Source organism: Chiloscyllium punctatum, chromosome 3 (genome assembly GCF_047496795.1).
Source record: "Chiloscyllium punctatum isolate Juve2018m chromosome 3, sChiPun1.3, whole genome shotgun sequence".
Taxonomy (NCBI): Eukaryota; Metazoa; Chordata; class Chondrichthyes; order Orectolobiformes; family Hemiscylliidae; genus Chiloscyllium; species Chiloscyllium punctatum.
This window is the reverse complement of record NC_092741.1, coordinates 138,422,183-138,449,570: the sequence shown is the minus strand read 5'-3', so window position 1 is coordinate 138,449,570 and position 27,388 is coordinate 138,422,183.

Sequence of the window (27,388 nt, the reverse complement as noted above, 5' to 3'; positions counted from 1 at the left end):
TCACTACTGCCTCTCCCTCATCTGACAGCAATCACTCTCCTTTCACCTTCACCACTCCTGATCCAATAATAATCCCCGTCCTTCACCCAGACTGCCCCCTATCCAATAATGATCACTCTCCCTCACCCTTAACACTCCCTATCTGAGGTGGTAGAGTCATAGAGTCATAGAGATGTACAGCATGGAAACAGACCATTAGATCCAACTTGGCCATCCAGCAAGGTACCAGCTGCTTTTAGGTTAACAATACTCCAAACAAAATTATTCATACAAATATGGTTGACAGTTGTGACCCCATAAATCACATTTGTAACAAAGTGAAATAATAATCATGATATTTGCACAAAACATTATAACATCATGTGATTGATTTACTGTGGACACTTTCTTCAAAATAGACAGGCTTTCTTCTAAAAACAGGGGTTATGAAATGTGATCGTGTCCAGGACACTTGAGGGACAATATTGCATGGTTAAGTCCATTTCTCTCTATGTTTATGCTTCCCATTATTATCTGATGGCCTTCAAGTGCGTATTAGCTCCAACTTGCTTTGAGCACAGATGGATTCTTTAGTGCAGGTTTAGGGGAACCTCCAGCTCCATTTGGCCCATTGTGAAATTTAATTTAGCCAAAAACAATGTTCCCATAGCTCCTGGCAAGATCCAAGGAGCTTGGATATCTTAAATTAATCTAGTCCCATTTGCCAACATTTGGCCCATATCCCTTAAAACGCTTGCTATCCATATATCCATTCAGATCCTTATAAATGTTGTATTGTACCAGACTCCACCACTTTCTCTGGCTGCTCATTCCATACACACACCACCCGCTGCATGGAAAAGTTGCCCCTTCAGTCCCTTTTAAATCTTTCCCATCTCAACCTAAACTTATGCCCTCTAGTTTTGGACTCCCCACCCTGAGGAAAAGACCTTGTCCATTTACCCTATCTATGCCCCTCATGATTTTATCAGCCTCTCAGCCTCTGATGCTCCAGGGAAAATAGCCCCAACCCATTCAGCCTCTCCCTGTAGCTCAAACCCTCCCTATAGCTCAACCCTGGCAACATCCTTGCAAATCTTTTCTGAACCCTCTCAAGTTTCACAATATCCTTCCTATAGCACGGAGGCCAGAATTGAATGCAGTATTCCAACAGTGGCCTCACCAATGCTCTGTACAGCCCCAACATGACCTCCCAACTCCTATGCACTAATCTATAAAGGCAAGCATATCAAACACCTTCTTCACTATCCTGTCTACCTGCAACTCCACTTTCAAGGAGCTATGAACTTGCATTCCAAGGTCTCTTTTGTTCAGCAACACTCCCCAGCACCTTCCCGTTAAGTGTATAAGTCCTGCCCTGATTTGCCTTTCCAAAATGCAGTGCCTCACATTTGTCTAAATTAAACTCCATCTGCCAGTCCTTGGCCCATCGGCCCATCTGATCAAGATTGCATTGTAACCTTCTTCACCGTCCACTACTCCTCCAATTTTGGTGTCATCTGTAAACTTACTAACCTCATCTCCTATGTTCATATCCAAATCATTGATATAAACAGTAGACCCAGCGCTGATTCTTGTGACACATCACTGGTTGCAGGCCTCCAGTCTGAAAGGCAACCTTCTACCACCACCCTCTATCTTCAATCATCGAGTCAGATATGTATCCAAATCCCTTTATTCTCTGTGATCTAATCTTGCTAACTGATCACTCCTCTCTCACAATATCCCACCCACCCTAACAGTCTCTCACTTCCATCACTGAACCCGTGCCCCCTGCAATGATCATCTTGTTAATGTTTTTCACCCAATATACTGATCACTGCAACAGACAACTGAAACCAGCAACTGGATGCAGCAGGAACAAAACAAAATATATTCAAGTGACACGGTACAGCAGCACCTCACAGGAGGCTCCACAGCACTGAGGATGTCACCTAGACAGGGGACGAAATGTCTGCAAATCAACATCCCAGCTCAATGCACATACCCACAACAACTGCAACCAGCACCTGAGCTACAAATCTTGACACAAACCTTGAACAACTTTTCACAATTCCAACTGTGATAAAAGCTTTTAGTCTTTGGTACCACCTTGCTGTGACTAGCTCCTATTGCTGACTTGCAGCTGCTGTGTGTGATGTGGCTTTCTATGTTAGCCTGTGTAACATCCACCACAAAGATTTAATTTCTTACTGAAACAAATATCTGGAAATTTACTATCAACTAATTAAACTACTAAAATTATACATAATTTGGGTTCTCTACTCATGTATTGTATCAATTGGGGTGGCATGTTGACACAGTGGTTAACATTGCTGCCTCACAGCACCAGTGACCTGGGCTCAATTTGGCAACTGCCTTTGTGGAGTTTGCACATTATCCCTGCGTCAGTGTGGGTTTTCTCCCACAATCCAAAGATGTGCAGGTTAAGTGGATTGACCATGCTAACTTGTCCATAGTGTCCAGGGATGTGCAGGCTCTTTAGGTTAATGAGAATTACAAGGATAGGATATGGTAGAAGGTGGCCTAGATGGGATGCCCTTTGGAAGGTCCGTGTGGACTCAATGGGCTGAATGGCTTGCTTCCACTCAGTAGGGCGTTTTTTCTTTGTTGTTCTCTTTTCTTACCCCCACACTACCGTCTAACTGCAGTAGTGCTTATTTTTCCCCAGAACTCATGTCGTGTGTGTGCAGGCATCGGACACAGTGAAAAACAGCAGGTATTTAAATCTTTATTTATATTCCACCACCAGGAAGAAAGGAAACACCTGAGTGGCCAGTGACAAGCAGTGCCCTTCTCATCAAAGGGCAATGCCGCGTAATCAAAAAAGTGAAGGGAGGGCAGGGATTAAATCAAAATAGAGTTGGAGTGGGATATAAAACACTCCACTCCCTGCGGTGCTCACCTCTCCCCGAACAGCTCGAGGGTGTTGGTGGACACTGCATGCTCCTTCTCCAGAGACACCCAGGCTCTGACATAACTGCAGAAGAGGGGCAGGCAGTTGGCCATAATGACCCCCTCCACGGCCTGCTGCCTGGACCTGTTTATGACCAGTTTGGCCAGGCCCACGAGGAGGTCCTCTAACCTACTCTTCACCCTCCGCAGCAGGTGCCCAAAAATTAGGAGTGTGATACTGAAGTGCAGCCAAAAGCAGAGGAGAAGGTTCTCTAGAAAACTAAAAAGGGAGTGCAAAGGCTCACACCCCAAATATACATGGTCCATGGACTCCACAGCACCACAGAACAAGCAGTTGGACCATAGGGATTCTCTGTGCCTTTGTTGACTGGCTAGCTCATTAAGTGACTGACTGACCAGCTGGCTAACTATCTGTCCAACTAATTGGCTGTCAAGGACCATTTACTGACTGCAGATACTAGTGTGTCACGTGCCATAGTGTCAACCAGCTATCTTCAGGGTATTGTGCCTTTCTGAAATCTGTGCAAAAATACAACACTACCCACCTTCTCCCATCTTTTCCTTTCAGGGTCTAGCCTCCTATGCATCCATCCCTCCTCTGCTCCACATTTGGTGTCAGAGCTATCAGCCATCTTGACATCTCTATTCTCAAATAACCTCTACCTTGTTCACCTTTTCTGCTCTTTCAGAGCCTGCACAACTTATTAGGTGAAGGTGAAGCCTGCAGATGCTGGAGATTAGAGTCAAGAGTGTGGTGCTGGAAAAGCACAGCAGGTCAGGCAGCATCCGAGGAGCAGGAAGGCTTTTGCCCGAAACATCAACTCTCCTGTTTCTCGGATGCTGCCTGACCTGCTATGCTTTTCCAGTACCACACTCTCGACCCCACACAACTTATTGTTTGGCAGTGTTCATGTTCACACAACGTAACATTTCTCACATTGTCTGTTCACAAATGTCAACACTTTCGGATACATTGCCGTAAAACCAATAAAGAAATGCAAGTTGCTGTACTACCTCTAAACTTCATTGAGCTCAGATGGAGAAACAGAAATGATCTCCATGATTTTTTTCTAGTTGAAGTAACATCAGTTACTCATTTCCCCCTTCCATCTGAACAGGCTGACTTAATTTCAAACATAAATATACGCTATTCAGTATTTCAAAAGGACACAAAGCTCATGTGATAATTTGGCTGAACCTGACTCCATTGAACTTTACCGTGCCTCAGAATTGGCCCAGACGCTTGTGAGGAGACCTGAACCAATTTGCCATTTCCTGCATCTGCCCCCACTGCCTTTCCCTTTGATAATAGCTGACTATTAAAGTTCAGAAGACAGCTGTATATGTATATGTGTGTATATAATGTGTGTAAAAATGTGTAAGCATGTGTGACTGTGTGTGGTAAGTGTGTATGTGTGTGTGCGTTCTGTGCTTGAACATGTTATTGAATATGCTTGAACATGCTGATTATTCTTTCACTTCAGCTTCATTAATTTTTCTTGAAGAAGAAATACAATGTGCTTGCTTTTCTATGTGTCTAACCTGGTGTTGTGTGATTTTTAACCGTGTGTCTTGTGTCTAGCTGATTATTATTCCAACAGGAAGGTTGGTTCGATCTCTATGACAAGCTCTTTCCATATTTGGTAAGTAGCCTGTGGTCTGAGTGGAACTGTTTTCTTGTGTGAGTGTAAAATAATGGTTCAATCCACCCAGGGTTACAATTATCTCCAGTCGAGAGAGTGGTGCTGGAAAGACACAACAGGTCAAGCAGCATCCGAGGAGCAGGAGAATCGATGTTTCGGGCGTAGGCTGCCTAACCTGCTGTGTCTTTCCAGCACCACACTCTTAACTCTGATCTCCAGCATCTGCAGTCCTCACTTTCTCCATACATGTATCTCCAGGAGACACAACGTTCCTCACGCTACCATTCCCACTGGATCCCACAATTCACAATCAACACCACGCCCCGTCAGATCCGTACACTCGAGTCCACTCTACAGCAACATCGGCTCACCCTCTCTCAATGCTGCACCTGTCCCCACTTTCACTTCATCCTTCACTTCACCCTTCACCTCAACAAAACACACGTTCCTCCTTCTTACGGACATCAAGGCACGCAAGCTCCAGCAACGTATGGACTCCAGCATCCATCCTGCAGACCATCCCTTAGCACCTACCCCTTTCCAGCACTAAGATGCCTAACTTTGTGCCTCCCCGAGGCCACACCCCTCCAACCCCAGCCCTTGCCGTGTTTTCACCATACCTCCTGACCTTCCCCTCTCTGAGACTGAGCATACTATCTTTGACAAAGGGCACAACTTCATATCCTTACACCCCCCAACCTTAGTGAATTTTGGGTTTGTCATGAGGTTGAACTGTATTCCCCCTCACCTCTGTCTCCGTGCTCACTTCTTCAGACAGGAATCACCTCCCCCGCCCCCTCGTTCCATTGAACCTTTCACCCACTTACAGTATTCGCCCTTGACTGGGACTGCTTCCCCTGGCCTCTTACCTGACCTCGATCTCATCATTGAAAACTACTGTGACATCAACCATCTCGATTTCTCTGCTCCTCCCACCCACACTAACCTGTCCCCTTCTGAAATGGCCGCACCTCGCGCTCTTTGCTCAAACCCTAACTTTGTTTTCAAACCTGCCGACATTGGCAGTGCTGTTGGAGTCTGGTGCACTGATCTTTACCTGTGGAGGCTCAATCAGAGCTCTCGGATACTTCGTCCTACCGCCCTCGGACCATGACCCAACATCAGGACAATTGTCACCAGGATTGTCACTGACTTCATTACCTCCAGGGACCTTCCCCCCACCACTGCTTCCAATCTTACAGTCTCCCAATTCTGGGCAGCCCACTTCAATCTGCTTCCTAAAGTCCACAGACCAGACTGCCCTGGTAGGTCCATCGTATCAGCCTGTTCCTGCTTCACCGAGCTCATTGCCTCCTACCTTGACTCCATCCTCTCTCCCCTTGCCCAGATCCTGCCCATCTACATCTGCGATACCTCTGATACCCTCTGCCGCATTGACAATTTCCAGTTCTCTGACTGCCTCCTGTTCACCATGGTTTCCCAATCACTCTGTTCCCCCATTCCCAACCAGGACAGTCTGGAAGTTCTCGGCTTCTTCCTCGACTATCGGCCTGAATGCTCCCCATCCACCACTACCCTCCCTCCACCTGGCTGAACTTGTTCTCTCACTGAATAATTTCTCCTTTAATTCATCTCACTTCTGCCAAGATCAAAGGACTGGCTATGTGCACCCGCATGGGTCCCAGTAATGTCCTGCCCCTTTAAGGGGTATGTGGAACAATCCTAGTTCCAGTCCTAAACTGGTCCTCTCCCACAACTCTTTTCTCAGTACATCAATGACTACTTTGGGGCTTCTTCATGCTCCCGATAGGACCTTGAAAACTTCCTTCATTTTGCCTCAAATTTCCACTCCTCTGTAACTTTCACATCACCATTTTTGATACTTCCCTTCCTTTTCTTGACCTCTGTGTTTCCATATCGGGGAATAAACTGCCCAGTGCTATCCCTACAAAGTCATTGACTCCAATAGCTATCTTCACTACAGATCATCACACGCCACATCCTGCAAGAACTCTATCTCATTCTTCCAGTTCCTTCACCTACATTGCATCTGTTCAGATGATGCCACCTTCCAAAACAGTGCTGCTGGCATGGCTTGTTTCTTCCATAATCGTGGTTTCCCACCCACGATAGTTAACAGGACCCTCAACCACATCTGACCCATCATCTGTGCTTCTGCCCTTGCCCCTACCCATCACTCACAATAGCATGATCAGGTCCCCCTTGTCCTCATTTTTCATCCCACCAGCTTCCACATTCAAAGGATCATTCTCCGCCATTTCTGACAACTCCAGCAGAATGCCATCACCAAACACATCTTCCCCTCACTCCCCCATCTGCATTTCGCAGGGAACATTCCCTCTGGGGCACCATAGCCCATTCCATAACCACCAACGTCACCCCCCTCTTCACGACACCTTCTGAACACAGAAGGTACACCACCTGCCCCTTCCCCTCCTTCCTGCTCACCATCCAAGGGCCTAAACAGTCTTTCCAGGTGAAACAGCATTTCACCTGTACCTCCTTCAATCATGTAATCAGGATGAACTGAAAATTAATGTTGGAGATCACAGCATCTAGACTCAAAATGTTAGCTTGCTTTCTCTCCATGGATGCTGTCTGAGCCGTTGTGATCTCCAGTATTAATTTCCAGTTCATCCTGATTACAATGTCTAAATTTGTAACAAAATTGAGAAATGACAAATTTGTCTGTGCCTGTACAGATTTAACATTTATGATGTAACTATTGATCAGAGCAGTAACTTAAAACTAAACATGATTCTTGACAATGGTTGGGGGATAAAGTGCTGAGTGAGAGGAGAAAATTTTAGAAGATGTGTTTTGTTATCTAAAGTCAACACAAGGTCAGTTACTGTCAATCACAATATATTATTTATCACTCATTAATTATGATGAATTAAATTTGAAACACCCTCCACATCCATCATCATCTTATTGGGCCCAACGTCATTTTACTTCCCAACCTGGACCCCCACCACAGTCCATAATTCCAACCCCAATTCCAGCACACAGGACCCAACACCTCCCCATATCCGAAAAAGGTACCCCACCCTGACCCAAACCTGTCCTCCTCCCCACCCTAAGCAGACATTCAGTTCTCTGAAGTTGGACCCCTCAGCCACTTGGCACTCGACCAACTAGGGACCAGAGCCCCTTGTCCCCGCCCACCTCCACCTCCCACTACATCCACCACCCTCTCTCCCCCCACCCCAACCCCCACCCTCCTAACCCTCCACATATCCTTTCACTGTAGCTTTCAATATGCATGTTGAACATTAAAATGACCAAACATAGCACCCAGTGCTGGGATTGTGCGACTTCGACAATGATCTACTGTGAGGCTGGTTCAGGGAATGTCCGTGTCTGAGAATGTCAAATGCAGACATCATCTCAAAGGCCATTGGGGAAATTTTTATTCCGATCCTCGTCTGAACATCTGGGCCAAGAGGTTCGCTGAGGGGCCACTGTGTTAAGAGAGTCCCAAAGTATGGAAAGTATGGGCGGCATGGTGCCACAGTGGTTAGCACTGCTGCCTCACAGCGCGAGACCCAGGTTCAGTTCCTGCCTCAGACGACTGACTGTGTGGAGTTTGCACATTCTCCCTGTGTCTGCGTGGTTTTCCTCCGGGTGCTCCGGTTTCCTCCCACAGTCCAAAAAAAAAGTGCAGCTTAGGTGAATTGGCCATGCTAAATTGCCCATAGTGTTAGATGCAGGGGTAAATGTAGGGGAATGGGTATGGGTGGGTGCGCTTTGGCGGGTCGGTGTGGACTTGTTGGGCCGAAGGGCCTGTTTCCACACTGTAAGTAATCTAATCTAATCTAAAAGTAATCTAATCTAATCTACAGCCCCTGACTCTTTAATATGGACCTGAAGATTCTCCTTGAGTCTGTAAGAATGAAGAGGAAACCCTCTTTCAGGAGGGTAGTAGGAGATGGCCCCTCATCCAGACTGACCAGGTCTGGTTACAGATAGATAATGCAGTCAGTAGATGAAATGTGCTGGAGAGAAACTGTATCCAGTGTCATTAGAGGGTTAATGACCTAACCTGCTAGGTCAACTTCCCCCAGCCTAACACTGGCCTCAGGATATTCATCCCCCAGCAGACTCATCAACTGAGAAGAGTCTGATTGCTACGCTTGAAAGATAGCTCAGAGCCAGAGTATTGCTGTGGACCAGATAGCACTGAAACATGCATCCGTCAATGAATTGGAGTGGCTGGAATTGGCCCTGCAGAACAGCAACGCCTTCTCTTTCTCTCCAATGCACACAAAATGTCCAGTGGGGGAGCCCAGACAGGAGGAAGCTTTGTTAATCTTCATATGGTTATATTCATGGAGGAGAAGAACATTGACATCACCAAGATCATGAATCACGAGGAAGATGGGGATGAAGAAATAAGCACCCATGGTAAATTTGCGGGTTTGAATTAGGATTAGGATTAGGATTAGTGGCTGTTCTTGGTTTGAGGATGACATCTAAACAGGGTCTCAAATTTCTTTCATGGGTGTTCATACAACTGGTGGCTGGCTCGCAACCCACAGAAGTTTGACTACATTACCTATGGGATCTGCTGCCTTTTCTGTCCTCCTCTCCTGCCATTTCGCCTTATCATTAAGAGGCTCTGACTCAAAGCATGATGCTGCTTGATGGGCAAGTTGACACCATTTTGAATGACTGGCACGCCCACTCTGAAATAAGGCTGCATTAGCGTTAAAGAGAGCTCCAGAATTTTTTTAGCTAGAAGAGAGGTGACTAAACAGAACTGGGAGAGAAAACACTTTTCAAGCATCCGGTCAGCGTCCTATCCATTGAAGCTGATTTTGCAGGAAGTTTGCCTGGGTGCTTAAAGAGCTGGCTGTAAGCATGACACTAGAGTCCATTGGATCCTGAGGAAATATCAAAGGTATTGCTAATGGAACTTCTCCAGTATTCTTGCTGATACACAGTCCAGGTCTCTCAACAGAGAGACAATATGCACATTAAATGGGATGCATAGCCAGTCATCTTAGCTCCAGTACATCTCTATAGGAGTTCCTCAGGGTAGTGTCCTAGGCCCAACCCCCTTCAGCTGCTTCATCAATGACCTTTCCTCATCATAAGATCAGACGTGGGGATATTTGCTGATGATTGCACAATGTTCAGCACCATTTGCAACTCCACAGAGACTGAAGCAGTCTATGTACAAATATAACATGATCTGGAGAACGTCCAGGCTGACAAGTGGCAAGTAATATTCACACCAAACCAATGCCAGGCAATGACCACGTCCAATAAGAGACAATCTAACCACTGTCCCTTGATATTCAATGGTGTTATAATCACTGAATCCCCCACTGTCCTGAAGGTTACCATTGACCAGAAGTTCAATTGGACTCACACCACATAAACATAGTGGCTAAGAGCAGGTAAGAGGCTAGGAATATTACAGCAAGAAACTCATCTCCAGACTCTCCAAAGCCTGTCCACCATCTACAAAACAGAAGTCAGGAGGATAGAATACTTGATTGGATAGGTGCAGCTCCAATCATATTCAAGAAGGTTGGCATCATTGAGGACAAAGCAATGCCACTTGATTGGTACCACATCCATGAACATCTACTCCTTCCATTACCATTGCGCGGTAGCAGCACTGTATGCTATTTCCAAGATGTACTGCAGAAATTCACCAAAGATCCTTAGGCAGCACCTTACAAATACACAACCACTTTCATTGAGAAGGACAAGGAGCAGCAGATACGTGGAAATACCACCACCTGAAGGTTCCTCTCCAAGCCACTCACCATCCTGTTTTGGAAATGGTTCCTTCAGTGTCACTGGTTGAAAATCCTGGAAATCCCACCCTAACCACATTGTGGGTCAATCTACAGTTTGTGGACTGCATTGGTTCAAGAAGGCAGCTCAATCACCACTGTTCAAGGTCAACTAGGGACTGGCAATAAATTTTGGGCAACCAGTGATGTCCATGGACCTCCAGTGAATGATCTTTTAAAATGTACATTTCATTTTTAAATGATAAAGGGACAAAACTAAGAGACAGAATGCCCTAATAGAAAGAACAAGCAGAAGTTACAAAAATGACTGTAAATCATCAGCGTACTAAGTAATTATAAACATACAGAGCCACATGATCCACGCAGGATTAAGTCTTCTGTTACTGTTGCTCATGAAGAGATGTTATTGCAGTTGCAATAGGCATCTGCAATGGCATGATGTCTTGTGAGAGATAGTGCTAAGCCTCAGTATAGACAAGGTCATGGTCACCATTCTGTATAGGTAGTGAAGTGATTTATCATTGTCAGAATCAGACAGACAAAGGATGTACAACAGGGACAAGCACTAAATGACGGCAGACCAAACAACTTGCTGTGTTACTGTTGCAAGTGAGTTATAAAAGACAATTTTATTACTTGTTCTCCCAATGCAAAACATCATGTGCACATATTAGGACTTCAGACATGGGTGTTGAAGACACTACAGGATTCTGAATTTGAAAATTTATGAGAAAATTTCTGTAAGGTCGTTGACTTCCATTTCCCAAACTTAGGAGATGTAGTCATGCCAAGTGCAATTATTCCAGGAATGCAAATCAATAATATTTTTCTTAAACTGCAGTGGAATTTCAAATCACAGTCAAAAGTAGACCAGTTCTGATTAGTGCAGTTATTATGAATTTTAATCAAATTATGTTTTCTGAAAAAAAATGGAAAAATGTGATGCTGAATTTTGTGTGTGCTACATGGACTTAGGGTAGAAGAGTCCCAGATGCCGAAAAAGTTTAGTATGTGGATCTTGAATAGGAACACAATTGGTTATAGAAATGGATTGTTTTGACAAGGGTGAATGGTCTTCTTCGTTTGTATCTATTTGCCAACTAGTTGGATGCAAATGAGCAGAAATTTGTTTACCTACACAATTAGAACTTCCATTTCTTTTACTCAGGTCAGAAAGTAGACCAGACTGTACACCCAGAAGCATTTTTGTGAGCTTTCTTTGTGCTGCCAGTATTCTGTGGGAATGTAACATTCAGGGCACACTCCGTACCAGGGGTCTATTACATTTGGCTGTTCCAAACTATGACTTTCTGATTAGAAATAGGGGCAGGTTTGAGAGAGAGAAAACACATGAAAGAGAAAGCCTAATAGTTCAGTAAAGCCAAGCGGTGAAAGTTGAAAACCCACAAGTCAAACTTGCTTGAAGTACTTAAGTTGAATTAGAACTCAAAAAAACATGAGTAGTTATATCTTAGTGAAGCCAGAGGTCAGTGAAAAGCAGGAATTCTGCCTGTGAGTACATTTTTTTTATTTTTCACTTGTGAGATGTGGGTGTCACTGTTTTTTTTTAGAGAAAAAAAAATTAAAAAAAACTGTTGTGCCAACATTTATTGCTTGTCTTTCATTGCCTCAGAAAAGGTGACGGTGAGTTGCCTTTTTGAACCATTAAAGGCAGCTCAGTAGTTAGTAACCCCCCACCCCCATTTATCTCTCCACCCTGGAGGCTCCCTGCCTCTATTCCTGATGAAGGGCTTTTGCCCGAAACATCGATCTTCCTGTTCCTCAGATGCTGCCTGACCCCTAGGGGGTTGTGTCTGGGTGGGATGCTCTTCTCAGGTCAATGTGGACTTGATGGGCCAAATGGTCTGCTTTCACACTGTGGAGATTCTCTGATTTTATGAAGTCCAGGAGCAAAGATAGAGAAAAGAAGAGTGATCAACCAAATCGTAATGGTGATTTAAGCAGTCAATGTTGGTATGGCTCTGGTCAGTGAGTTAAAGCCAGATCAGAAAAAGTAAAGGATTGTAATTACTTGTGTCAATAACATCTGGGGAGAATTGCTAAGAAATCTAAGTGATCTGTTATGATGCATTTGCTTTTTGATGGCCACTGTAGAACATTCAACCAAAGTATTTTATGTATATTTGCCACATATAATACAGGTTGAACATAGAGTTTAAGTAGTATTACTGCTCTACTACAGCACAGAGTTGTAGAGTCATAGAGATATACAGCACAGAAACAGACCCTTCAGTCCAACTCGTCCAACCAAATATCCTAGATAAATCAAGTCCCATTTGCCAGCATTTGGCCGATATCCCTCTCAACCCGTCCTATTCGTATATCCAGCCAGATGCCTTTTAAATGTTGCAATTGTACGAGGTTCCGCGACTTTCTCTGGCAGTTCATTCCAGATACGCACCACACTGTGTGAAAAAGTTGCCCCTTAGGTACCTTTTAAATCCTTCCCCTCTAACTTTAAACCTATGCCCTCTAGTTTTAGATTCCTATTCCCTGGGGCAGAGTTAGACTATTAACCTTATCCATGCCCCTCATGATTTTTTACACTTTTATAAGGTCACCACTCAGCCTCCAACACTCCAGGGAAAATAGCCCTAGTCTATTCAGACTCTCCAAACCCTCCAACCCTGGTAAAATCCTTGTAAATCTTTTCTGAACCCTTTCAGATTTAGCATCAGTCCTGTAACAGGGAGACCAGAATTGAACACAGCATGCCAATAGTGGTCTAAGCAATGTCCTATACAGGGTAAAAACAAGGACTGCAGATGCTGGAAACCAGGGTCTAGATTAGAGTGGTACTGGAAAAGCACAGCAGGTCAAGCAGCATCCGAGGAGCAGGAAAATCGACGTTTCGGGCAAAAGCCCTTCATCAGGAATAGAGACAAGGTGCCTGCAGTGGAGCACCCATATGGGCCCCAGCTATGCCTGTCTCTTTGTTGGTAACGTAGAACAGTCCATCTGCCATAGTTACACCAGCATCACTCCATACCTCTTCCTCCACTACATTGATGATTGCATTGGCACCACCTCGTGCTCCCGCGGGGAGGTTGAGCAATTCATCAACTTCACCAACACATTCCACCCCAATCTTAAATTCGCCTGGACCATCTCTGACACCTCCCTCCCCTTCCTGGGCCTCTCCATCTCCATTAATGACGGCCGACTTGACACTGACATTTTTACAAACCCACCGACTCCCACAGCTACCTGGATTACACCTCTTCCCACCCTACCTCCTGCAAAAATGCCACCCCATACTCCCAATTCCTCTGCCTTCACCGTATCTGCTCCGAGGTGGACCAGTTCCACCACAGAATACACCAGATGGCCTCCTTCTTTCGAGACTGCAATTTCCCTTCCCACGTGGTTAAAGATGCTCTCCAAAGCATCTCATCCACATCCCGCCCCTCTACTCTCAAACCCCACCCCTCCAACCATAACAAGGACAGACCCCCCTGGTGCTCACCTTCCAGCCTACCAACCTTCGCATAAACCACATTATCCGCTGAAATTTCGCCACTTCCAAACGGACCCCACCACCAGGGATATGTTTCCCTCCCCACCCATTTCCGCTTTCCGCAAAGACCGTTCCCTCCATGACTACCTGGTCAGGTCCATGCCCTCCTACAACCCATCCTTCCTTCCTGGCATACTCCCCTGCCACCGCAGAAATTGCAAAGCCTGTGCCTACACCTCCTCCATCACCTCCATCCAGGGCCCCAAAGGAGCCTTCCACATCCATCAAAGTTTCACTTACACATCCACCAACATCATTTATTGTATCTGCTGCTCCCGATGCGGTCTCCTCTACATTGGGGAGACTGGATGCCTCCTAGCAGAGAGCTTTAGGGAACACCTCCAGGTCACCCGCACCAATCAACCACACTACCCTGTAGCCCAACTCCCCCTTCCACTCTGCCGAGGACATGCAGGTCCTAGGCCTCCTCCGCTGCTGCTCCCTCACCACCCGACGCCTGGAGGAAGGGCGCCTCATCTTCTACCTCGGAACACTTCAACTACAGGGCATCAATGTGGACTTCACCAGTTTCCTCATTTCCCCTTCCCCCACCTCACCCCAGCTCCAGCCTTCCAGCTCAGCACCGCCCTCATGACCTGTCCTACCTGCCTATCTTTCTCTCCACCTATCTACTACACCCTCCTCTCTGACCAACCATCTCCATCCCCACCCCCATTCACCCATTGTACTCCTTGCTACCTTCCCCCACCCTCCTCTCTGACCTGTCACCTCCATCCCAACACCCCCATTCATCTATTGTACTCTATGCTACTTTCTCCCCACCCCCACCCCCCCCTCTCATTTATCTCTCCACTGCAGGCACCCTGCCTCTATTCCTGATGAAGGGCTTTTGCCCAAAATGTCGATTTTCCTGCTCCTCAGATGCTGCCTAACCTGCTGTGCTTTTCCAGCACCACTCTAATCTCGACCTCAATGTCCTATACAGCTGCAACATGACTTCCCAACTCCTATACTCAAAGCACTGACCAATAAAAGCAAGTATACCTAAACCCTTCTTCACTATCCTATCTACCGGAGAATCCACTCTCAGGTCTTTGCGCTCCAAGGTCTCTTTGTTCAGCAACACATGCAAGGACCTTACCATTAAGTGTCTAAGTCCTGTCCTGATTTGCCCTTCCATAATGCAACACCTCATGTTTATCCAAATTAAACTCCATCTGATCAAGATCCTGTTGTACTCTGAGGTAACCTTCTTTGCTTCCCACACGCCACAGTAACATTTATTGTTGATTGTTTAAAATATGGAAACTGTGGTTTTATTCTCTAAATCCCCTGAGTTTTCATACTTTGTCTACTTTAAACAAAATAGTTACTAGCTCCTAGCAAGAATATAATGTAAATTTTGTGGTCTGTTTGGGATCATAATAACTGAGTGATAAACAATGAAATAATATTTTGATATATTACTGAAGAGACAGGTATGGAAAGGACTTGCTGATTAGCTTTTCTATAAGGATCCCTTATCCATTAATGAACGATTTTGTAATCTATGGTGATCCAGCAAGTTTCAGGAACTGGTCCTCTTGCCGCTTTCTGTCAGTTTTCCCCATCACCATGAAGAGGTTAAAGAGTAGTAAAATATTTATCAGAAACAATAATGTTACCCATTTTGGGTCATTACATTGCAGAGTGCTATTTTTTCAAGTTGTTGATGGAAAAGGCTTCTGGTTAAGGTATGCAAAAGCATTTATTTTTGTTTGATTAACATGAAAAGCTAGTGGACTGAAAAAAGCTCCCCTATCCGATTATTGAATCCAACAATGATACAGAACCAATGGGGAAAATAGCTTTTTTTTTTGGTTTTGCACGATTGTGAAACACATGCTCTCACAACATCACAAGGTATATAAAAATAAGGAAGATCCTTTAGCCAATTCTAGTTGTTTCAGCCAGAAAGACTGACTATCGCAGTATTGTTGCTAGACATGGAATTGTACCATTTAATCATTTTAAAAGGCATGAATAATCTGACCATAAAGGGACAGGTTTACCTATTTCTGTATCTACGATGATTGGCTTATGGGTTTTCAGCAAATACTGAATTCAGGTGAGGAACCTTATACACTGTGTGAATGGAGACTGCCCCATTCCTTCTCAATGCTTGTGCCTCCCATCAATTTGATCCAAACAGTTGGATTAGCCCCATATTCATCTTGATTAATGATGTCTACTTAGTAATGCTTGCCCTTATATAGTGAAACAAAATGCCCAAATGTGCTTCACCACAACTTGTATTTATATTCTGCCTTTATCGTAGTAAATTGTCCAAAGGGGATGTCACTGGAGCGGTATCAGAAAAAAATTGATACCAAACAAAACAACGTTCATTTGAATATGACTGGAAAGCTAACTTTTGACCCAGCTTTAAACGATTGTCTTAAAGGGGGAGAGAAAAGTAGAGAGGTTTAAGGAGGGAAATGCAAAGCTTAGTGCTGCCAATGACAGGATGAAGGAAGTAGGAATTACAAATAGGCCAGAATTGGAAGAATGCAGAGCTCGCAGGGGACTGGACTAGGTTTGAAGTGGATCTATCAAATGTTGCACATTTTTGCAAAAAGAAGTTTCTCTCTATAACATCTGCTTGCCCTTAGACCCCTTGCTGGGTTTAATAATTTATCTTTTCAGGTACTGGATCAAGGGGAGAGAGTAGCGTAGTGATAACGTCACTGGACTAATAATCCCCAGGTTCATGTTGAGGGGATACAGGTTTAAATCCCTTTGTGGCAGCTGGTGGAATTTTAATTCAATAATAAACAAAATCCGGAACTTGAAAATAAGCTTGCCTCATGGTGACCATAAAATGATTATCAATTGTAATAAAAACCCATCTGGTAGTCTAATGTCCTTTGGACAATGAAATCTGCAGCCCTTACCTAGTCTGTCCTATATGTGACTTCAGTTGCATTGCAATCTAGTTGGCTTTTAACTACCCTCTGGGCAAGTAGGGAAGGGGCAATAAATGCCAATATCATATGAAAGTATCAACAAATTCCCAATGTTCCTCTCGCAAATCAATAGTTTCCAGAAATAATTGATTTCTATCAATGCTTCTTCCCTTCCAGCTTTGTTCTATCGTCCCTCTATTGGGTTTGTAAGTTTATACCTTGCACATTTTCATCAAACATCAATCTATTTTTCTCCAACCAGAGACAAGGCCCGTTGTATATTTGCAGCAATTTCTGCTGTGCTTCAGAATTCACTCTTTTATTGTATTGCCGTTCTTATCATACTGGGCACACAAAGACAGGAACAAATCAGCTGAACCTATTCATGAACAGACTGATTTGAATGACTATAATCAAAGTGTGCACAAATGGCTCTGCAATACTCAGAGGACATCACTTTCTTAAAAGAGTCCAGCTGCACTCTTTAGAATGCAAGAGCTGGCAGACCTATTGGAGCTTTTGAATTGAATGGTGAATTTACAAGGACTCCACATTAGAACAAAACAGCAGGCATTAGTCATGTGATGTGAAGCCAGTCTTTTTTTCTCTCTCTCGCTCTCTGTCTCTTCAGTCACTAACGAGCTTCTTGAGATGTCACATTTTTGTTGTCTTTAAACTGGCAGTGAAGTATTGAATGGCAACTAGTTGAAAACAAATAAGGCTAATTAGCTTGAGCTTGCATTAGATTCCAGAGTCACCACCTATAACAAACAGCGTGTGATTCAAGAGTCGCTCCACTGTTCACTCAGCGTCGAAAATGTGCCGGCATTTTGAATTGTTGTTTGGACTGAATTAACCTGTGTACTCAAATAGTGCAAACAACTCCAAATCCACTTGTGTGCTAACATGAATCAACGTCATTAAAGATGTGGTTGAAATAAAATGCTAATTTAAGAAAAGATTGTGAGCTAAGTTTTCCTGTTCCTGTGAATACAAAAACTGTGAAAGGCAGAATGAACTGTGAGGGAATATTTCCTACCTTGAACTAATTCAGTGCATCAGGAAAAGGTTCGCAATTTTGCTTCTCGAAAATTCTTCCCAAATTTTTCCCTTTGATTGTTCTGTGGTACTTTGATCATTAATCTCCAATATCTTATCCTGCAACAAACAACTTTCATTTTAAAGCAGCTTTAACAGTCAAATTCTCCAACTGTTTCACAGAATTGTTATTTGAGAAGAATTGATCTTGAGTCAAGTAAGGAGGTACTAGGGCAAATGGCCAAAAACTTGGCCAAAGAGGCATTATAAAAGAGGCAAGAGAGATGTTTAGGGAGGGAATTTGAGAGCTTGAAGCCAAGGAAGACATTGCCTTTCCCCAGATTCCAGTAGCCATTCTTTAAATATGAGTCCAAATATTAAATGGAAGGGTTTATGAGCTCTTATTGCTGTCAGCTTTGATAATTTGACAGTTTTTTTTCTGTTCACTGCGTTTATTGGAAAAGAATGGCGTTGTGCACCCTTGCTCCCATTTTAAACAGCCAGATAATTGTTAAAAATATGTGAACACCACTCATGCATATCAGGAAAATGCAAGTACCCTGAATCCTTATTTTCTATTAGTAAATTCATTTTATCAACATATATGAGATTTCTCAACATATGCAGATTTCAAAAACCCAAATGTGAATGCTGCAGGTAAGGGCAAAATTTGTTTCCAATCCTTAATTGCCTTTGAGAAAGTGCTCGTGAGCTGCTGTTTTGAATTTCTACAGTTCATGTGATGTAGGGTGGCATGGTGGCTCAGTGTTTAACACTGTTGCCTCCCAGCATCAGAGACCTCGGCTCAATTCTAGCTCAGGAGACTGTATGTTTGGAGTTTGCACATTCTCCTCATGTCTGTGTGGGTTTCCTCTGGGTGTTTCAGTTTCCTCCCATAGCACAAAGATAAACTGGTTAGGTGGATTGGGGTGCTAAATTGCCCATAATTTCCAGGGATGTGCAGGTTAGATGGATTAGCCATGGGAAATGCAAGGTTACAAGGATGGGTTGGATCCAAGTGGGAGGCTCTTCAGAAGGTCAGTGCAGAATCGATGGGCTGAATGGCCTGCTTCCACTCTGTCAGGTGCTATGATTCTATGAATTATATCCACAATTCTGCTAGTTAGCGAGATCCATGATTTTGAACTGGCAACAGTGAAGAAATAGAATACAAAGTCAGGGACTTGGAGGGGACCTTATAAATAGATGTCTTTCCATTGCTACTCTTCTCCTTCCAAGTAGTGGTCATGAGTTTGGAAAACATTCTCAATCTAGGCTTTCATGTGGCTACTGTACATTTTGCATTGGGTACACACTGCTACCATCATATATTAATGATGAAAGGACTGAATGTTTCAAATTGAGTTTTGTTGGATCGACACTTGTACAGGCAAGCAGACAAGATGCCATCGCAAACTAATGTGTGTTTTGTAGTTGATGGACAGGCTTCAGGAGTGCAGGCAAACTGCTTCCCACAAAATTCCCAGCCTCTGATGCTGCTGCTGCTATTCTCTATGAGAGATCCTAATATCGACAAATGGGGCAATACTTCCTGCAGGAATTGCCATAATGTTGATACTCCCTACCAATAGTGCACATAAATCAGCTGTCTATTGTCCTTTACGTCCATTGTTTCCTAGAACCACTGAAGTCGGATTTGGAAAATCGGAAAACTTTTTTATGCATGTCCATAAAACCAAAACCTCACTTTTTCTGCAAAGCCACGATCCATTTTATTGCAATTAACTATATGATAGCACCTTAGAAGCTTTGAAATTCTAAGAAAGCACCAAAAAAAACCTTGAAGATTTGATTTACCTCATAAGTGAGATCAAAGGGAAGAGACTAACCCAATTCATCCACTTCTCCCAATTGTTATCCCTGAAAATTCCTACAACTATGTTAAAGGTTCATAAATATATCCATAAGATTCAAGAATATCTTTGTCCCCACTGTTATCAGACTTCCGAAAGGACCTCTCAAATGTTAATTCTGATCTTGCTCTCTGCATCATCTCTATGGCTGTAACACTGTATTCTGCATTCTGTTCTGCTATCCTGCTGCACTTTGTATGGCACAATCTGCCTGTATAACATGCAAATCAACACTTCTCACTGTATCACAGTACATGTGACAAGAATAAATCAATCAATCCAAGGAAGACACTCTGATCAAAAGGCCATTGGGGTGCTGGCAACGAAGGTTAATATTACTTTGCTCACATGCTGAGCTCTTTAGTAATTTGTAGGACTAGTCAAGATGTTTGCTTTTTTTTTCACTCTGTAAGCTCTGCTCAATATATTCCTTTGCCCTGTGGATAAGACTTTCTCAACAAGGATTCCTTTAATCATGTCCTTTGGAAGAGAAAGAGGAGGATATTGGCAAAAGGCCACGTTACAGACTTCTAGAGTAAGGCATGACAAAAGGCAATTTTCCTGATGTAAGCACGTATATGTTCACTACAGACCAAGGCGGTCAAGGCTACACTTTTTTGACTACAAATGTCTCAGAAGGTTATGCTTGTTTTGCCCAGGGGAAATATGCCAAATTCTGGCTGGATTATTGCAAACTACCTTTAGCAGGAGAATAACACCCTTAAAGCACTGAAACATCAAGATTCTTGACAAAAGGGCTGTAAAACCAAGTATAATACTGGGTCATGTAAAGAAACTCTGTCAGATGATCAAAGTGATAGAGTTTAAGGAAAGCCATAAAAGTGGAATGTGAGGGAATGAGGCAAAATGTGTTATACCAAAGTTTGGAGGCTAGGCAACTGAAGGCAAAGCCAACATTCATAGAGGAATTCAACAATGGGTAGAATTATAGAATTCCAGATACCTTGGAGAATTGATGAGCTGGACAACATTATGGAGATATGAAGGGGCAAGGCCTTGAGGGACTTAAAAACAAGAACAAGAAATTTAAAAATCAAGGTTTTGCTTGAGAAATGTGTGTCAGTGAAGATAGGGGTGATAAGGATTAATTCTGATGTGAGCTAAGACACAGGTAGAGGAGGTTTGGATGACCTCATGTTTGCGGAGGGTAGAATAGACCAGGCCATTTCATTGTGCCTTGAAATCATCTATGAAGATTTACAAGGGGATTTTATCAGATAAACTGAACATAGGCAAAGTCAAACAATGTTATGAATGTGCAAGGTATGAATGGGGGATCAGAAACTCATCTTGGGGTCAAATGAGACACAGGAGAACAGCATTTCAAGTACCAATCAAGTTCACCATTGCACCTGGAATATTCCAAGTGAAGGATTTGCCTTTTGCGACATATCAGATTTCTGTCATTAATGCAGGGATGCTCTACTGTGACGGGCTGCACAATTCTCTGTGAAACAAGATGAACAAATAGCAATTGGTTACCAGTTCTACAGACCTCGGGATTCTCATGACTGCAAGGAGAAGTCAACAAGAAACATGTGGCATGTGAGCAATGGCTCCATACACCCGAATACATAAACATCCCAAAGGGGAAAGACTCTAATTCTATTAATGTTCAGCTAGTAAATGATGCATAATACTTAAGAGAAAACTTCATCTGCCTCCCGTCTATTCTCCATCAGTTAACCTTTTGGTTATTGATCAGTTCATTGCATAAACAAATGCAGAAAATGTCATATCAGACGGGAGGCATTTGAAAACAAAATGCTAAGTGCATTTGGTCAAATGCGGTAACTGTAGCTTTTCTACAAATGTAATTTTTATGATTAGACATGTTGATAAGACTATTAGTGATAAGTAAGATCTTTGTTTATTGAAAGGCAGGCACAGACTAATCCTTGTAATCTCTTACTGCAGACTTTTATAGTTCAATCGAGGTTACGTAAATCAATATGTTTTCTCAAGGAAGAAGATTACATCATAAATCATTGGTTTCTCGAACACTCTGCTGCTTCCGATCCTGGTGTGGGCATGTTTGTGGTTATTTTTCAAACTCTGAGAATGACCCAGAGAATTAGAAGTAATAGATGTTCTAGAGAAGTGAACATGATGATGTCTACTGCTATTTATTTCGGTTAAAGTTGAACAATGCACTTAGAATGGTTGAGAAATCATGGGCAGTTATTAAATATGATATCTGTGGAAAATGTATTGTGTTTGATGCATAATTATTATTGAACTGAATTTACAGCACAAAACAGGCTATTTATCCCAACTAGCCTACCAAGGTATTCAAGGATTAAGTAAAATGTTTGTAATAAATTACCAGAGTCTACTGTTTTAAGATTCTGATCTATATTATGATTACTGCATATTAAAATGAGAGACAGTGCATGATATATAGTACAAAATCAAGTCTGAAAAGTGTAGTAAATCAAAGTTTTTTAAAAATAATTCTTTCATGAAAAAGTCACCATTTATTGTTCATTAATTTAAAATAAAAGTGAGCCACTTTTTGCATCCCTCCAGTCCATGAGGTATGGACAAAGGTTGAGGATAACAGGGCATATCAAGGGCAACAATCAAGAGCCTCTGCCTCTAGTGAAGTCTCTATGCTTGGGTCTGAGATGGGACCACGGCCAGAAACAGCACTGGGGAGGTTGGGCAGGGTTGGGCGGGGGGGGGGGGGGGGGGGAGGTTAAGTTGCTACGCTCTTTGAAGTGTTGAACGTCATTTTTCACAGGTCTGCCCATAGTCAAGTTGTACAGTTCTAGATTTTGATCCAACTACAATGCAAGGGTGGTATTATAGTTCAAACTCGGGATGGTGGTTGGTTTGGAAGGCAACTTGCAGGTGTTGGTGTTGCCATATCTCTGCTGCCACTATCCTTCTGCTTGTTAGAGGATGCAGATTTGGAAGATGCTGCCAAAGGATGTTTTGGGAGCTGCTGCAGTGCATCCTGTATATAGCATACACTGCTACAATGGTATATGGGTGATAGATGAAGTGAATGTTGAAGGTGTTAGACAGGGTGCCAAGCAAATTGTCCTGGATGGTGTAGCAATTCTCAAGTCTTGTTGGAACTGCTCTCATCCAGACAAGTGAAGTTACTCTATTTATGATTTGTGCTTTATAGATAATGGGCAGGCCTTGAGTAGTCAGAAGGTGAGTTACTTCCTGCAGAAATCCCCACTTCCTCACCTTCTCTCATTGCCATATATCTGTATGGTTGGTTCACTTAAATTTATTATTAATTGTTCATCACAATGTCGATTTTGGGTTTTAGTAATGGTAATTGAATGTCAAGGGGAAATGGCAAAGTTCTCTGATTCAGTATCTAAGAAGAGGTGAATCTTGGGCAATCACCAGTAAACTTTCCCACTTCTGATCTTATGACCGGGCAAGGTCATTGATAAAGCAGCTGAAGCTGTTAAAACTACCCTAAGGTGCCCCCAGAGCAATGTCCTTGGACTAAGATGATTGGGATCCAATAACCAAACTGTCTCCTTTGTGCTTATTTCTACTCCAACCAGTCGAGAGTTTCCCTTTGGATTCAAGCTGACTTTGCTTTCCTCGGGCTCTTTGTGCTACATTTGGTCAAAAGCTGCCTTGATGTCAAGGCTACTGCCACCTCTCCTTGGGTGTTCAGCTCTTTTATCAATGTCTTGTTTGAGGCTGAAATAAAATCAGTAGCCAAGTAGTCTCAACAATATACATATTGACTATCAGTGAGTAAGTTTTGCTGCAGAAGCACTGTGTGATATGACTGATGATGACCCTTCCATCATTTTTATGATGATTGAAAGAACTAGGGGGCATATTCTCAAAATAAGGGGGAGCAGATTTAGGACTGAGTGAAGAGGAACTTCTTCACCCAGAGGGTTGTAAATCTGTGGAATTCCCTGCCCAGTGAAGCAGTGGAGGCTGCCTCATTAAGTGTGTTTAAGGGAACGAGAAATTTTTGGACAGGAAAGGAATTAAGGGTTATGGTGAGCGGGCTGGTACATGAAACAATAAGCCATAATCTTAGTGAGTGGCAGAGGAGGCTCGATGGGCCACATGGCCTAATCCTGCTACTACTCCCTTTGTTCTTACGATTGAGAGTTTGCCAATAGGGCAACATTTGTGTGGGTTAGATTTCTCTTGGTTTTGAAGACTGGGCACATTATTTTCCAAATGATTTATGATTTTATTGTCCTGTGTATTTTACAGAAAGAAAATCAATAAAAGCTTTTCCACTGTTGCCACAATCCGGGGTCATTTTGAATATTTTTAAGAATAAGAAAGAAATAGTAAGATATAGCTTAGAGAGAACCGATCAGTCCTGAGCCAGCTCATCGATGATGCCAGCACCACCATCTACAACAGACCCAACCAATGCTGAAATCACCATTCTTCAGGCACCATCCTTCACTGCTGGGCCAATTCTCCTCCGCTACCACCTCGCAGCCATCTGCACCAGATTCAATCAACGATGACGGTGCCGATCCTCGGGCGCTATCTTTCTCCAATGGCCCTACTTCGCTAATGTCACCTCCGCCAATGTAGCAGCCACCAATTAGATTAGATTTCCTACAGTGTGGAAACAGGCCCTTCGGCCCAACAAGTCCATACCAACCCGCCAAATAGCAACATACCCAGGCCCATTCTCCTACATTTATCCCTGACTAATGCACCTAACACTACGGGCAATTTAGCATGGCCAATTCACCTAACCTGCACATTTTTGGACTGTGGGAGGAAACCGGAGCACTCGGAGGGGAGAATGTACAAACTCCACACAGACAGTTGCCCGAGACGGGAATTGCTAACCACCGAGCCACCATGCCACCCTGCATTCTGATCCCAGGTCCTGAGTTCACCCAGGAAATGTAAACAGGGGTCCACTCGCTGCCACCACGAGGTCTACGCTGGGATTCCTTACCACCGCCAATGGTAAATAATGGAAGTAAGTAAGTAAGAGGCTGCTAATTTCTAAATGCTTCAAAGGCTGAAGGCTGGAAGGCTTCCTATTGATCATTCGGGGACATGCCAGTTATTGCCCATTGGATACCAAGCTACTCCTCGGCCTTTACCTGGCTGGAACATGGCAGATCCTGTTCAGTGTGTCCTGCAGGGTCTGGGTGTGGAGTTAGCCTCCCATATCCCAGGGCCCAATCATCAATTACAAACTCAGGCAGGAGATAGATGCACTTTTAGGTGGATGCACTTGAAGCTTGGGAAAACCAAGCAAGGAAAGTGCTGACAAACTATTGCCAATACAAAAGGAGATTAAGTGGATGCAACTTGAATGTTGAAGCCCGAGGTGGAAGGAATGCTAATCAGATGACAGGGTCTTTTACCCTGTCCAATAATGAGAAAGAGATTTTAAAGGGGCTTGAGAGAGTGCACTAAGTTATTAAGATCAAAAGAACTGTGTGGTGCCATGGTGCCATGTTCAACAGCAAAGCTCCAGAGGTATGCAACATCAGCAAAATGATCAAATGCTGCAGGAATAAGTAAAAACTTACATTAGTGATCACGGATTCCACCGGAACATTCTGCTTTGCCCACCTTCTCCTAATTTTCCTGCCCTTTGCCTTTGGCCTGAAGGCACTGACTCATGCTTCATAAAATTCCACTGACTCCCAAAGTTTCAGACGTTCCAGCATTGTTGAGGTAGCAGATTTTCTGATAATTTTCCAACCCTAATAGCGGGACATTGTGGTGAGCCATAACATCCTAACATTAAAGAGTTCCAAGAGGTGAGTGTGGTCTTTTGGTCTGAGCAACTAATGTTAAAGAAGTTGACATAGTCATCCATTGAGGAGGGAAGATAAACACTCTTGCTCAGTAATATCTGATGGGTGTTGACTACAGAGATGGCCTTGATTCTGGATTGCTTTGTATTATTAGATGTCACACTTCATTTGCAGGCTGAGTCTAGCTATTCACCTCAACCGACTCTTATGCTGCCACATTTCACATTCTTTCGACTCTTTGGATAAAAATGCATCTCCTAATTTACCTACTGGCATTTTGGGAGAGCATGTCATTTTAATTCTACACTTTACTTTCTGTCCTTAACCTGTGATAGTGCTACAATGAAGGTTGAGAAAAAGCACCATATTATTTGAGAAGGTACATGGTAACCTTCCAGACTCCACAGTGAAGTCAGTCAGTAACGCCTGCCTCTATTTGTCACCTTTCTCTTTCCAGGTTTTGATTTTTCAAATTACTTTTGGTTTTTGCTTTCTGGTGATAGCTGCTCATCATTCTGTCAGCCATTCCAATCTCCCCCGAACACTGATATTCACTTCACTTTGTCCTACACCACAAACCCTTGTCATTTAATATTTATTGTCTTCCACCTGCTTGAATCTTCAATCTTCAATACCCTAACCCCACTTTCACTTTGTTAGTAAGTATTATTTTCTACAATCCTGAAGGAATATCATAGATTGAAACATTACCGTTCAAGTGTGAGTATTGCTGGCTTGGCCTGCATTTATTGCCCATCCCTTATTACCCAGAAGGCAGTTAAGAGTTGACCACATTGCTGTAGGTCTGGATTCCTGTGTAGGCCAGACCAAGTAAGGATAGTCATTTCCTTTTCTTAAGGGCATGAGTGAATCAGATGAGACTGAATTTCAAATTATACCATCTACCATTGTGGGGTTCAAATCCAGGCTCCCCAAACATTACCTGGGCATCCGGATTAATAGTCAAGCGACAATACCACTAGGTCATCATCTCCCCTCTCCACAAGTATTGCCTAACCTGCTGAATATTTCCACCATTTTCTGACTGGATACATTTATGGGCAATCCCATCAAATAGAGAGTACAGTTCATCCATGCAAAGGTGAGAAAGACTCAATGGACTAAATGGCATCTTATTGCACTGTAAGGATTGCACCTGAATGAGTGTGGCTAAAATGATGAACTGTTACACTGAAATTCCTTCAAAACAGGAATGAAATAACCAGGACGCAACAATTTCTTACAGCAAATTACAAACTAATTGTCAAATCCCAGAAACACAACAAAAATTTTAATCAGTCTAAAATTTCCTGCAAATTGGTGCATCTGGTGGCTGTAAATAGCATGGTCTCTGTACATGTAAAATGCAACATTAATTGACAGATGATCAGTTTTGTTTTCAATGAAACCAGGGAGTATCATACTGAAGAAATTTATTGACTGTTAATTGTTGGTGTTTTCCTGGATCTTAGAACAAGTTTAGGATTTAATGTGACTTTGATGTGATGCCATGAGTGCAATCTGTGCATGTTCATATGGATCACAATGACTATTTTTGCAATAGGAGCATACACTTTCAGTTTATATTGTAGAATTCCAGGATTTCCAGTATTCTGCTTTAACTTTTATACACCATGGTTTTGATGATCTCCTTCAAGCTTAACAGCTTCAGTTAATTTGAAATCTGGCACTGGACAGAAATTTTGGCATCTATCGCAGTACATATCAACATTTGATGCTAGCACCTTCTGGTATTTGACTCAACACTAAATTACATGATGGCTTTATCCACTATAGGAGCTGTAACAGTTAAATTATAGAGTCAGATGATGGTAAATTGTTCATGAAATGTGTTATCAAGGAAATCCTTGAGAAGAATGAATGATTCTTGCACTATTAAGAAAGAAGAAGCTTTCCTTCCAATATTGCATACAGTCCAATCTGGAGCAAACATATTA